The sequence below is a fragment of the Leopardus geoffroyi genome, chromosome D1 (assembly GCF_018350155.1).
Source record: "Leopardus geoffroyi isolate Oge1 chromosome D1, O.geoffroyi_Oge1_pat1.0, whole genome shotgun sequence".
In the NCBI taxonomy this organism is placed as follows: domain Eukaryota; kingdom Metazoa; phylum Chordata; class Mammalia; order Carnivora; family Felidae; genus Leopardus; species Leopardus geoffroyi.
This window is the reverse complement of record NC_059329.1, coordinates 111,285,662-111,298,961: the sequence shown is the minus strand read 5'-3', so window position 1 is coordinate 111,298,961 and position 13,300 is coordinate 111,285,662. Positions and strand designations below refer to the sequence as shown.

Sequence of the window (13,300 nt, the reverse complement as noted above, 5' to 3'; positions counted from 1 at the left end):
CATCCACGTTCTTAGCTGTGTGATCGCGTGCAAGTAGTGATCCCTTCTGCAGCCCAGGCGGGGATCAGCTATTTATAGGGGTGCTTTGAGGATTATACGGGCAATGGCTGTAAAGGGCTAGCATGAGCCAGGCACCACGCTAAACGCTCTCATGGGCCTGGGCCAAATGAGTTGGCCCATTTTTTCGGATGAGAAAACAGAGTCTCCAGGGTGAGGAATCTCGCCCTGGGCCCCCGGCTGGCAGAGGCTCAGGTGGCGGGCCTCGGTGCAGCCTCGGTTTCCTCACCTGACGCGTCCCCCTAAGCGCCCCGCCGATGCCCCGCCCCGCCCAGGTCCCGCCCCCGACCCGCCGCGCTCCGGGAGTCTCAGCCCCGCCCGCACCGAAGCCCCGCGAGCGGCAGCCAATCGGCGGCTGCCGGCGTCGGGTGCACTCGGCCTCGCCCGCGGCCCTCCCGCCCCCGGCTCTCGCTCGCCGCTCGCTCAGTCCGCCGCCGCCTTCGCCGCTGCCGCCTTCGCCGCCGCCGCCGCCGCCGCGCTTCCGCTTGCCGACTCGGTAAGGCTGGGCCGAGGCTGGGCGCGCGGGGACGATGGGCGAGCGGGCGCGGGCTCGCGGGCTGCGGCCGGCGCCAGGGTGGGGCGCGCGGGGACTGCCAGGGTCCGGACTCCGGAGGGCGGGGGGTGCGGGGGCCGCCTGCCGAGCCGCAGCGCCGAGGGGAACCTCCGGCATCGCCTCGCCAGGACGGCGGGGTTCGTGGGGAGCCTGAAACGGGAGCGGGTCGGGGACTCCCCACCTCCCGCGGTGGATTGGGTCTGGGGTCCGCCTAGGGGTGTGTCTGCGCGCGGGCCTCCCGTGCCGGTCCGGTGCGGCAGCGGGAAGGATGCTCAGCCCTTCGGACTTGGGCAGGATGCGCCAAGCTCGGGACCAGTAGGGATACTGGCCTCTTTTTTCGCCCTTCTCGCTCTTACTTCCCAGGAGTGGATTGGGTCTGGGGGTACTACGCCCGAGGGTCGATCGGCCCGCCGGGAGGTACAGTGCGGGAGCTGGAGGGATGCTTGGTTCTCCGGACTTGGCAGGATGCCTCCGGCCTGGGGCCGCTAGAGCCCCTTTCCTCTCATCCCACCCCACTCTCGGAATGGATTGGGTCTGGGGGTCCGTCCGAGGGTCGGTGAGGCTGCAGGAGGGGTGCTCGGCCTTCTGGACTTGGCTGGGCGCCGCCAACCCCCTCTCGATCCCGCCGCATCCCTTCGCCCTCCGGGGGGTGGATTGGGCCTAGGGGGCCGTCCAGGGGTCGCAGTGGGAGCTAGAGGGACGCTCGGCCTTCGGGACTCCGTGGGGCGCAGTCCACCCAGCCTCCTGGGGCCGCCCCCGCATTGCAGCCGTCGGGACACGCCCTTGACGCGGGACTCCCCGCGCGGTCGGAGCACCCGTCGTGAGCGAGATCGGGGCGCCCGGCCGGGGTCCCCGCTTGAGAGCGCCCCCCATCCCCCGGTGCGGGGCAGGTGGGCGCCGTGAATCTGCCCAAGGTCGCGGCGGGTTCCCAGCCCGGCAGCGGCCCGGCGGGGGGCGGGGGGGGGGGGAAAGGAGGGGCGTCACGTGACCAGGCCTGGGCGCTCTGGCCCTTCCTGCCGGGACGGCGCGGTCGGGGTGGCGGAGCTACCCGGGGTCCCGGGCCGGGATGGAGGCAGCTCCAAACCTCAGCCTCCTCGGCGAGTCAACGACCAGTTCCTTTCATTTTGTTCGGAAAGGCCTTGGGTCAGCGTCTTTACAATGTAAATTGATGGTTGGCTTTCGTTCCAGCCGACCTGACTTTTTTAACACCAAGAGTTAAAACCCCGGAGTAATCAACCCGATTCAGTAGGGAACAGACGTCGTTTTCCCAACTCAGGACAGGCTTTCGGTTCCTCTGTGCTCCTTGTGTAGTTCAAATACTTAAGGGCAGATTTTTGTGGGAGACCGGTAACTTTGTAAGGTACCGGACAAAATCCGTTTACTCTTTTGAAACGTGTATTTTGTTACACCATTTTCTTGCATAGGCGTTGGGTTTCTGGTCATTCCAGATATTCAAGCATGCTTATTTCCTTCTGAACCCCAAACCAAGTGATTAAAAAATGGCTGAACTCACTGGTCTTTCATTTATGCCGGCGAGCATTCCCCCCCCCCCCCCCCCCCCCCCCCGCCTTTCCAAAGTATGTAGGGCGACGCGCGGGGAGTGTGGCGTAAATATGAGGACATAATGCTGATGATCGTGCTGATCGCAGAGGCGAGGCAGCGTCTGGTTGTAAGTCGTCTGGGGCCATCGTGTCTGATGTGAACTGTGTGCAGCACTCAGGGGTTGGGGTGGTGCTGCCTCTGTGCGCCCGGGGGCTCCTTTTCGCATACAAACGACCGGCTTCCTTCCGGTGAAACATTTCTAGACCCGACCTTGTACACTGAACTCCCATCTGTTGAAATCAAACAGAGAAAAGGGAGCGCACATACTTTGTATCACAGTGGCAGAAATTGCCACGGTGCACAGGCCGAAATAACCTTTCGAGTTTGCACTGAAAACAAGTGGCCTAAGCCAGGGGCGAAGGGAAGAAACCTGGCGTCCCTGCTGCTGCCGCCCTTGGCCTGTCCCCAGACCAGTGGGAATCTAGTGGGCAAGCGTGGGCCCCCGGGGAGTCTTGGGGCCAGGGCCTGCGCTTATGCAACCCTGGCCCCGCGTGCCCATTCATAGAAACACTGTTACTTTTTCCCCGGGGCTTCGCAGCAAGCCCCTTCCGGACGCGCTTCGGGCGCGCCGGGACGCGATGCTGCAGTTTGGGTGTGGGGTGGCATAGGGCGCCCTGAGCCCTCAGCTGTCCCCAGGGCTGGCCACGCGGGGCTCGGCCTTCCCACGGAGAGGCGCTTCGTGTCGCCGGGGGAGGAGGGTGGCAGCGCCGGCGACGCGGGCCAGCTCGCTCCGGAAGGTCTCCCCGAGCCGGGCGGGTGGAACAGGATCTGAGCGCCTCGGGCGCGCCAGGCCGGGGGCGGGGCTCGTGGTAACCTTTCCCCTACTTTTCGCAGCCGTCACGTGACGCGCGCCGTGGGGGCGGGGCGGGGCGCGCCGGCCGCAGTTGCCTGCGGTGCCCTCCGGGCCGCGTTCCAGCTGAGCAATTAGAGACGCAGCCTGGGCTCCCAGGGCGGCGGGGAAGGTGGGAGGCGGAAACGCGCGCCCGCTCTGGCCCGGAGCTGCTTCTGCACTTTGATCGGGTGCAGTTTTTCCTTTGTGGGAGAGGACGTTGAGTCACTCCGCGTGGTTATCGCTGGCGGGCCAGAGTTGGGTTGCTGGGGGGGGGGGGGGGAGCCTGAACTTCGATTCCCGGAGGATTTAGAATAAAAGAAAACTGGCACGTTTCGAGTGTGTTTCAGAGATTCTCTGTGGCCCGCTTTAATGAGGCCTCTGTTCTCTTCGAATGGCTGGAGCCTCTCCCGAGCTTGGCCTGCGAGGATTTTTCTGTTTGACACGGTGCAAAATGAAGGGGGTTAACGCGGGATTGGCCTCGGCACTCGGGGCCCCTCTCCAGAAGCCACCAGCCTAACAGTCTCTGATGCCTGTAGAAATAGTGTAGGCTGTACGGGGCGTGTTGTTGTTCAATCTGTTAATTAACACAAGTAAGGAGTACTTTATGTTTGTTGATTTATGACATTCTGTTGCCTTTTGTGAAGTTCACCTTCTACCCCGTGCAAATACTGGGTGGACGTTGGGTTCCCAGCAGACCCTGGGCTTGAAGCCAGCTGACCTTTGTGGTGAGGTGCTCCAGAGCCTCAGTTCTCCAGAATGTCCACCTGTAATTTTGCATGGGTTGTTTTTCTGCCCAGAATGTTGTTGGAAGTTAATAATTGAAAGAAATTTTGCCACTGCACGAGTCCTGCGTCTTTGGGGGTACGTAGGGTATTTGCCACTGTGGAGGGCCGGGGGATAGGGTGGCTACTGCTCTGCCTTCTAGAAATTATCAGCTAATTGTGGGACACCAGGTTCTTGAGGTTAAAAGGAAAGGACTCCTCCGTACTCCCGATGTGGTGGTTCACCAACCCATCCCAGGAACCTGAGTGTCATCCTAAAACTTTTTTTTTTTAAGTTTATTTATTTGAGAAAGAGGGTGTAGTGGGGACAGAGAAAAGGGGAGAGAGGGAGAGAATGCCAAGCAGTCTCCGCACTGCCTGAGCTGAAGTCAGATGCTTTTTTTTTTTTATGTTTATTTTTAGAGAGAGAGAGAGAGAGATACAGAGTCCGAGTGGGGGTGGGGCAGAGAGAGAGGGAGACACAGAATCCGAAGCAGCTCCAGGCTCCAAACTGTCACCACAGAGCCTGACACGGGGCTCAAACTCAGGAACCATGAGATCATGACCTGAGCCGAAGTCGGACGCTTAACCGACTGAGCCACCCAGGCACCCCAATACATGTTTATATTAAAAGCAAACACAAAATGACTATGGCTTTCAGACATTGTCGTGTGCTGTAACTCACATTTTACGTTTTATGGAAGACTTCCTCATTTATGAGATAATGCATTGATCACTAGTTTTCCTACATGTCAGCATCTCTAGTGCCCTTAAAAAAGATTTAGGGTGGGGCGCCTGGGTGGCTCAGTCGGTTGAGCTCCGACTTCGGCTCAGGGCGTGATCTCACGGTTCGTGGGTTCGAGCCCCGCGTCGGGCTCTGTGCCGACAGCTCAGAGCCTGGAGGCTGTTTCGGATTCTGTGTCTTCCTCTCTCTCTCTGCCCCTCTCCTGCTCACACTCTGTCAATCTCTCAAAAAATAAACATTAAAAAAAAAAAAAAGATTTAGGGTGAAGAGTTTAGGTTTCTTTCTACTTTCTCAAGCCCCCTCTGTTGTACAGTGGCAGGTACAACAAGGGACACTAGAAATGAGCCCAGCAGTGCTGTGGCAAGCTAAATGTCAAAGTCAGATGATTGGGGGGTGGGTATCCGATGCCAGCACGGGGTGCGGGGAGCGGATAGAGTGAGGGGAGGGGGTCCGCTGGCAAGAAGGAGGCGAGGCGGCAAATCCACACAGAAGCCCATGTTCCTGGAGCCTGGGACTCCAGTTGGGAGTCCGGCACACTCCAGTGTGTTCCTGCATTGAAGACCTGATGTGTTGGGCCCGTCACTTGATGTGACGGCTGGATATTCTCATACTTTATAGGCCGGGCAAAGGGTCTCGTGGTGAGGCTGTGACATCTGCTCGAGCCTTTTCTCTCTTCCACACCTGCACACACGGCCCGGTAAGTGTCAGATTCGTGTTCTCTGAAGCTTGTGCTCTCTCCCTGCAGCACGCTGCTGCTTCTCGGACCGCAGTGCAGGCAGAGGGCCCACGTCCGTGCCCACTGGGCGTGTTTCCGGGTGTCCATTTCCGCATCTGTAAAGTGGTGCCCCCGACACCTGTTGTTCTTTGTCACCAGGGAGGGCCCCCGGGTGTGACACTAGTCTTGAGGGTGTAAAGTGGGCACGGGTTCTGGCAAATAATCCCGTGGCCGCAGGCAGGGATTACGGGTATGACGGTGCTCCCGGTCCCTGAATTGGAACTTGTGATTTCCCAAGTTCAGTTACACTTCTGGGTGAAGAGCATGCTGTGGGTGAAGGCCCCCCTGCCGGTGGTTTTGGGAACACTTGTGGGAACGGCGTGGGATGAGCAGAGGTCCGGGGGTCTCTCTTGCGGGGACGCAAGCTTCTTCGGCAGCGGCATTGCTGACGGTGTGGCTGGGGGGGCAGGTCCTCGTGGGCGTGCGTCTGGAAAAAATACCTGAACGGCGGCGCAGATAACTGCCAAGACATTCTGTATTTTCTTTACAAAAATGTGACCCCCAGTGACCTTTCCCCAATTCTTTTGCGCAGGTCACGTTTCTCTGCGTTCGTCTGATTAGCCATTACTTCCTGGAGTGGGGCCACACTAGGTGTAAATTTGCATTTGGTTTATTTTATTTTTTTATTAAAAAAAATTTTTTTTAACATTTATTTATTTTTTTTTGAGACAGAGAGAGACAGAGCACGAACGGGGGAGGGTCAGAGAGAGACAGGGAGACACAGAATCTGAAACAGGCCCCAGGCTCTGAGCTGTCGGCACAGAGCCCGACGCGGGGCTCGAACTCACGGACCGTGAGATCATGACCTGAGCCGAAGTTGGATGCTCAACCGACTGAGCCACCCGGGCGCCCCACATTTGGTTTATTTTTTACAGCACCTCACTAGGTCACTAGGCAGAAGCTGTTGTTTTCCCAGAGACTTAAAGGTGTAAGGATTCAGAATTCCCTCTATAACCTGCCTCGTCTTGGCGTATTTACTCCATGAACGTGAATGGCGTATTATGATACACTTGACTGCAGTAAGTTAACTGTATGGCCAGTTAATTAATGAAAATATTAAATGCCCAGTGGTGGATTCAAGAGACCCCACCTCCTTCGTGACCGTTCCTGCCCGTTTCTTGCACACGAAGCCCTCCCAGAAACACAAAGTGAGTTTTGCGTCTCACGTTCTTGCTTCTAAGGTGCCTCCATCAGGTTAGGGAAATAATCTGTATTTATCTGCATACGCACTTATCAAGAAAACACAAGAGCACAATCACGGAGAGTCATGTCTGCAAGTGAGTATGACACGGCACACGACGGGCACAAAGCTACGCGCCCACACACGGGTGGACGGGTGCTTTCTTTTCCGTACTGTTACTGCTAATTTTTGCCTGCGCCTAACTCCTCGCCCTAATCGTGATTGTAGTAGCGGGAATACGGAATACTGACAGAGCAAGAAGGAATCTGAGCAACGTCACGAACCTTTTTGGGGTGCCTGGCGGGCTCAGTCAGCGGAACACACAACGCTTGATCTCGGGGTTGTAAGTTAGAGCCCCACGTTAGGTGTAGAGATTACTTAGAAAAGAAAAGAAAAGAAAAGAAAAGAAAGGTATGAACCTTGCCACACATGCAGGTCTGGATGTTCCCTGGCTGATGCCCTTCCGGAACCTTCTGGTACCTTCCTTGAAGTGCCGTGGGTAGCAGCACTGAGGCCGGCTCAGGTGCCATCTCTGTAGTCCTGCTTGGCAGGAACATGGCCTCCCGTGTTGTGTCCATCCTGGAGGCCGAACCAGCTTTGTGTGGCCAAGCAGAACCATCCCGGACACTGGTCGCTGGGCCCCAGAGGGATGTACGGCGCCGCTCTGGCCTCCGTCGAAGATGATGCTGTAGATGGTGCCTGCAGTGTCTCCCCTCGAGAGTTTTTCCAGGGGTGGTGGCCCGAGTGTCCTCTGGCCCCAGCTTCCTCCCTGATGAGGGAAACAGGCTGTGCCCCTAGAGTCACTGCCCGCTGTTGATGCTGTGCTGGGCCGTAGGAGACAGGGCCTGCTCCCGCGTGCGAGTAGATTGTGCAACTGTAGCGGGGAGATGGGTGCCTGAGAACGATTTTAGAGTTGGCACTGGTCGTGTTTGTAGTTGCTGTGGTTTTATTGCTGACTGCAGTCACATCATTCTGGCTACAGCGGAGCGATCTACTTTCGCATCTGTGTCGTAGCTGTAGCGATCTCCCGTGGCACTTTGAATGGAGTGTCTCCTTCACCTGGCAGGTAAGCACGTGGGTTGGGGGTTCGGACGTGGGTCTGATCCCCCAGCTCCGCTCTTTGCTGGCCGTGACCTTGGGCAGGTATGTGTGCCTCGACGCCTGAGCGTTGGTCTTCTCCCTGGTAAATTCCTGCCATTCCGTGGGTTCTGGCGGGAATTATTTTTTTTTTCCTTCTTATTTATTTATTAAAAAAAAAAATTTTTTTTTAACGTTTATTTATTTTTGAGACAGAGAGAGAGCATGAACACGGGAGGGTCAGAGAAAGAGGGAGACACAGAATCTGAAACAGGCTCCAGGCTCTGAGCTGTCAGCACAGAGCCCGACGCGGGGCTCGAACCCACAGACCGCGAGATCGTGACCTGAGCCGAAGTCGGAGGCTTAACCGACTGAGCCACCCAGGCGCCCCGGCTCTGGCGGGAATTAAATGGGCAGTTTGGGTGAAATGGGCATCACATTGTCCAGCATAAGCCAAACAGGTTGGTAGAAGGAGTGTTTTGTATTTTCGTTGCTAAAAGCACAAACATGAGTCTGCATCTCCTATCTGTCATAGCTAGTTAGCTACCTACCTACCTACGTTCCTACCTTCCTTCCTACCTCCCTATCTGGGTTCAAGGCTCTGTTGGAAGAGCTCTGACAGCACAGAATTATATATTTTTGGTTGGAAGTCCCATGTCACATGGCAGGTCCGATGTTTGTTTATTATGGAGGTGATTTCCATGTCTGAATTTCCCCCCCCCCCCACCTCTCACCCCTGTTTTGGAATCCAACTAAGCACTTGGCATTGGGCTGACCTTTCACCTCCTTTCCTCAGCGGCTGCCCGTCCCAGGACCTCTGGGGCTGGCGGTGGCACCATGGCCGGCCTTCTGGAGGGGAAGGGGACCCGGCTTCGGGATGGCTAGTGTTACGATTGGCGGGCCGCTGACCTCTGCGGTTATGGAGAAAAGGAATTGATTGAGGAGAAGGAAGACAAAGGCAGGGACGCGTGAAACACGGGAGTGCAGACCAGTTTATTGGCCAGAGATCAGTGAGTGGCATTGGGCAAAGTGGGCGAAATTAAAATAATCTGACCGACATTGAACGAGCTGTTGCGGCGTCATACCCCCGCCCCGCTCCAACTTCTTCACTTGGCATTGGGAGAACTGTCTGTGGTCCTCCCTGGACTCACAGTTGAACAAGGACTCGTGTCCCGGAGACGTTCACCGCTTCCGTTGGGAGATTAAATGAAAGACGCGTGAGTGAGAGTCATCAGCCAGTCAGTGTGGGTAGGATCACCAAACGGAACCGGTGGGACGTTGTTCTCTGGGAATGTGGACTCAAAGGCAGCCTTGCAGGAGGGGAGCTTTAAGCTGGGTGTGCGGAGCCGGAGGATGGGAGCAGAGCAGAAGGCATCCCAGCTGTGAGTTGGGGTTAGCAGGGCCCGCCCCCACCCCCATCATGGTCGGGGCGGCCGGGGTGCTGGCCCAAGCGGAGGGGCCTGGGGGAGTGAGCTTGGGACGCTGTAGGAGCAGCCACCTAATAGGCCCGTGATGGGAATTTATAAAAATTGGGATAAATAGGTCGTCGCTCTCAACCAGAGCGCCTTACTCTGGACCTCGGTGTTTTTCCGAGAGCGGATTAGCGTAAGGTGCTTAAGTCTCTGGCACCGTCCTTGGAAGCACCTCTCCCCTCTGGTGGCCTTCGTGGTTTCTAAAGTAGCACCGCTACGTGGTTCCCACGCTCAGCCTGGGGGCGTGGCGCCCAGGTGTGTCCCAGGCGAGGAGGTTTGTGCAAAGCTCACCAGCGGATGGGGTCCAGGCGGGCGCTCTCCGCGCCTGGTGCAGCCAGGGAGGATTTCTGCGGGGCCAGGGGAAACAAACGGGTCCGTGGTGCCCCACAGCACCCCAGACCACGGAGACACGTGTCTTCAGCACGTTGGAGAAATTTCGCTGCCTGAAGCTGTTGACTTCCAGTTTACTGCTGAGCTGGTCTGGCAGGTGCACAGCGAGAGGTGGCCTGGCATCGAGAATACTCCCCGAGGGGCCTCCCCGTGACTCGGTCGCGCCATCTGGGGCAGGGGCGGCCAGTCTGTGTTCCCAGAACGTGATTTCCCTGTCACCCTGTTCTCTCCTGTTTAGACCTTTTTTTGAAGTTTACTTATTTATTCTGAGACAGAGAGAATGGGGAGGGGGCAAAGAGAGAGGGAATCATCCCAAGCAGGCTCCGCACCGTCCGTGAAGAGCCCGATGTGGGGCTTGAGCTCCTAAATTTGGAGGTCGTGACTTGAGTCGAAATCAAGAGGTGGAGGCTTTACCCACGAAGCCATCCAGGTACCCCTTTCCTGTTCAGATTTCTTGTTCTGTTTATTTATTTATTTTTTATTTAATATTTTTTTAATTAACTTTTTTTTTTTTTTTTTGAGACCGAGAGAGAGACAGAGCATGAACAGGGGAGGGTCAGAGAGAGTGGGAGACACAGAATCCAAAGCAGACTCCAGGCTCCGAGCTGTCAGCACGGAGCCCCACGCAGGGCTTGAACCCACAAACCACGAGATCATGGCCTGAGCTGAAGTCGGACGCTTAACCGACTGGGCCACCCAGGCGCCCCCAGGTCTCTTGTCCTAAGGCCTCTGGTAGTCGCCCAGTGATGATTTGAGAGAACAAATGACTGACAGAAAGGGGAGTTAAGCTCTCTTTTCATCCGTCTGTGTTTTCTTTGCAGCCTGCCTCCCTGCCCCCGCCCCCCCCCCTCCGCCCACCCCGGTCTTTCCTGCTTGTCCTGCCAGTACACGTATTCTCTCCTCTAGCTGGCTGAGAACTCGGGGAGCAGATGGATCCCAGGGGTCAGGCCGCGGAAGCCCGTAAGCTCTGTCCCCGGGGAGGTCACCTCTCTCCACCCAGGTAGAGAGGTGCTCAGGTGGGGATGGGATGGGGTAGTGGTGGGAGGACGGCATGCCTTTGCAAATTAGCGGGGTCCGGTGCTTGTGCGAGTCACAGGGGTGAGGCACGGAGCCTGGGAGGCAGTGGTGGGCTTCTAGGAGGGGAAACGGTGGTGAGGTAGCGGTTAAAGCCCCAGGCAGGGCCCTGTGCGGGGCTAACTCCTGGGGTGCAGAGGGGCTGGAAGAGGAACAGCTCAGAATCCTGCCAGGGGTGAGGGGCAGTAGCAGATACGAGTGTACGTGCCCGGTCACCTTATCCGGGAGGAAGAGGATGGTGAGTGAGGCCAGCGCTCAGACTGTTTAGTTGTGTCTCTCAGCTGGGGCATAGCAGAGCCCCCCTCCCCAACTCCCAACAGCACCAGGAGGTGGGGGAGGGGGGTGCTGCCTGCTCACAAGGCCCTCGGCGGGCCCCCCTTCATGCTGAGGCCCTTCACCGCCGCTATTCTGGAAGGTTGAAGGGTTACAGAGAAAAGCTGTCCAGTTAAGTGGCCTGGCTCCAGACGCAGGCCCGGCCTGCCAGCTGGCCCAGGGCCCTTCCTCTTAACAGGGTGTTGGGGTTCCCAGCCGTGCTGAGAGAATGGCAGGAGTCACCAGGAGGGGACTCCAGGGAGGCTGACCCAGGAGCGGAGAGTGGGAGACCGGGCAGGGTCAAGTTGATACGGCGGAAAACTAATATTCCAGGAAGGGGGCTCATAGGTACTGTTCTGTACTTGTCCATGTTTGCAGCATCTCCCGATTTAAAACGTTCGGGGCAGAAAACGACCTTGCTGTGTAGTATAGTCAAGTTTGCCGGGCCTCCTGTGGGGTCCTCCTAATTCCTGATGGTCCCTGAATTGATGAATGGCTTGCCTCCTTCCACCTGGGATAGGGGGGTCTTTCTTCTCCCCCAGCCTCCGGTGCGGTCAGCCCTTGGGAAGTGCTGGGAGCTTCGTCCTCCTCAGTTATTCTGGCCCTCCTCTGGGGGAGACTCGGAGGTGAGGGAGGCAGGGCAGGCAGGCAGGCAGGCTTTGCCCACACGCATCTGGGTGAGAGGTGAGGGTGTGCCCTGCGTCGTGCAGGTCGTTCCAGGGCGCGGTCGGTCAGGGGGTGCAGTGATCCGACAGGTAGCCTTTCTCGTCCTTTGTTGTTGTTGTCATTCGAGGTGTCGTTGGGTGGGTCTAGCTTATTCCCCGGTTACGGACGCTGGATGCAAGGGCTGGCTTGTGGGCGGGCAGAAACCCTGTGAACGGGCCCCTCCTGATTTGACTTTGACTCTGTGCATGGGTGGTGGGGCCTGGCCGTGGCTCTGTGGGTGCTGGCTTCCGGCTCACGTGGCCGGCGGGCGAGATGTGCCCAGAAGGCGGGCGCTGACGGCCACTCGAAGGGTCTAGGGAGCTTTGAAAGTTGGTCTCCGAGTGTGAGATTGCACTGAGCTGCAGCAGACAGGTGTTTTATTTCAGTCAACACATTTTCAGAAGTGATAAGGGAGGATCACACACCGACGGAAGAAGAGGGACGGGCACAGCAGACCCCCGTGTGACCACTGCCCGACTTCAGTTCCCACACGTGGCCCCCACGGTTCATAATTCTGTCTGTCCATGCCCTCTACCCCCAAGATTTTGAAGCAGACCCTAAACTTGACAGAAGACAAACTTGTACTGATAAATATTTCCGTATGTATCGCTAAAGTATAGCAGCTCTTTAAAAACAACAACAACAACAACATCTTATGATGCCTAAAAATATTTAACGGCAGTTTCCACATGCCACGAGCCGACAGTTGTTCGAAGGAGTGAGTTCTCAGCGAGTGGGACACTGGAATTCTGTATTTGAGGAGAGGTTTAGGGGCATAAATGTTGCATAGATAACACTTCAGTTTCTTGAGGCAGTGTTTTTTTTTTTCTTTTTTCTTTTTTTTTTTTAAATAACAGCTTTATTGTGGTTTAACTTGCCCCACAGTCCACACGCCCGTCCAAAGCGAACACTCCAGCGATTATGAGTCTCTTTACGGGTATGTGCAACCATTAGCACAGTTAACATTGGAACGTGTTCATCGCCTGAGAAAGAAGCCGTCCTCCCTTTAGCTATCTACCTCACTCAGTCCTCCTTCTGCCCCCAACCCTAGGTGAGAGAGAGGGAGAGGGAGAGAGAAAGGGGGACAGAGGATCCGACGTGGACTCTGCTCTGACAGCCCAGAGCCCGACGCGGGGCTCGAACTCACCAACCGTGAGATCACGACCTGAGCTGAAGTCGGACGCTTAACCCACTGAGCCACCCAGGCGCCTCTCGTAAGTGTTTTTTGTTTTTATTTTTATTTATTTATTTATTTTTATTTATTTATTTATTTTTTTAATTTATTTTTGAGACAGAGAGACACAGAGCATGAGCAGGGGAGGGGCAGAGAGAGGGGGAGACACAGAATCGGAAGCGGGCTCCAGGCTCTGAGCTGTCAGCACAGAGCTGGATGCGGAGCTCAAACCCACAAACTGTGAGATCGTGACCTGAGCCGCAGTCAGATGCCTAACCCACTGAGCCACCCGGGAGCCCCTCATAAGTGTTTTTAAACATGAGGCTGTGATGCCAGGATTGGTGGAATGTTCGCTTACTAGATGTGCACAGGGAGTTTTCAGTTTTCAAACCTGTGTCGTCCGGTTCGCTTGGTCCACTAACGACCGCTATGGCTCGAAGAGGGACTTCTGCTCAGGGCGGTGTCCGGGCGACTGCAAAACTGGAGAGCCAAATTGTCCGTTCTGCGGTGCACTCAGGACTCTACCTCTGGCTTTTAGTTCAAAGCAATCAAAACCAGCGAATCCTGACTTAAATTCAGTGTTCTGACCAG

The 13,300-nt window shown here is 56.6% G+C and overlaps 1 protein-coding gene across 1 annotated transcript in view; it reads left to right on the top strand.

The window, feature by feature from the left end:
- The first annotated feature begins 468 nt into the window (after positions 1-468).
- CPT1A (carnitine palmitoyltransferase 1A) overlaps positions 469-13,300 on the top strand; it is a 58,993-nt gene continuing 46,161 nt past the window's right edge. The window contains 1 exon segment of the mRNA XM_045486192.1: positions 469-553. The gene's annotated coding sequence lies outside the window, so the exon portion shown is untranslated.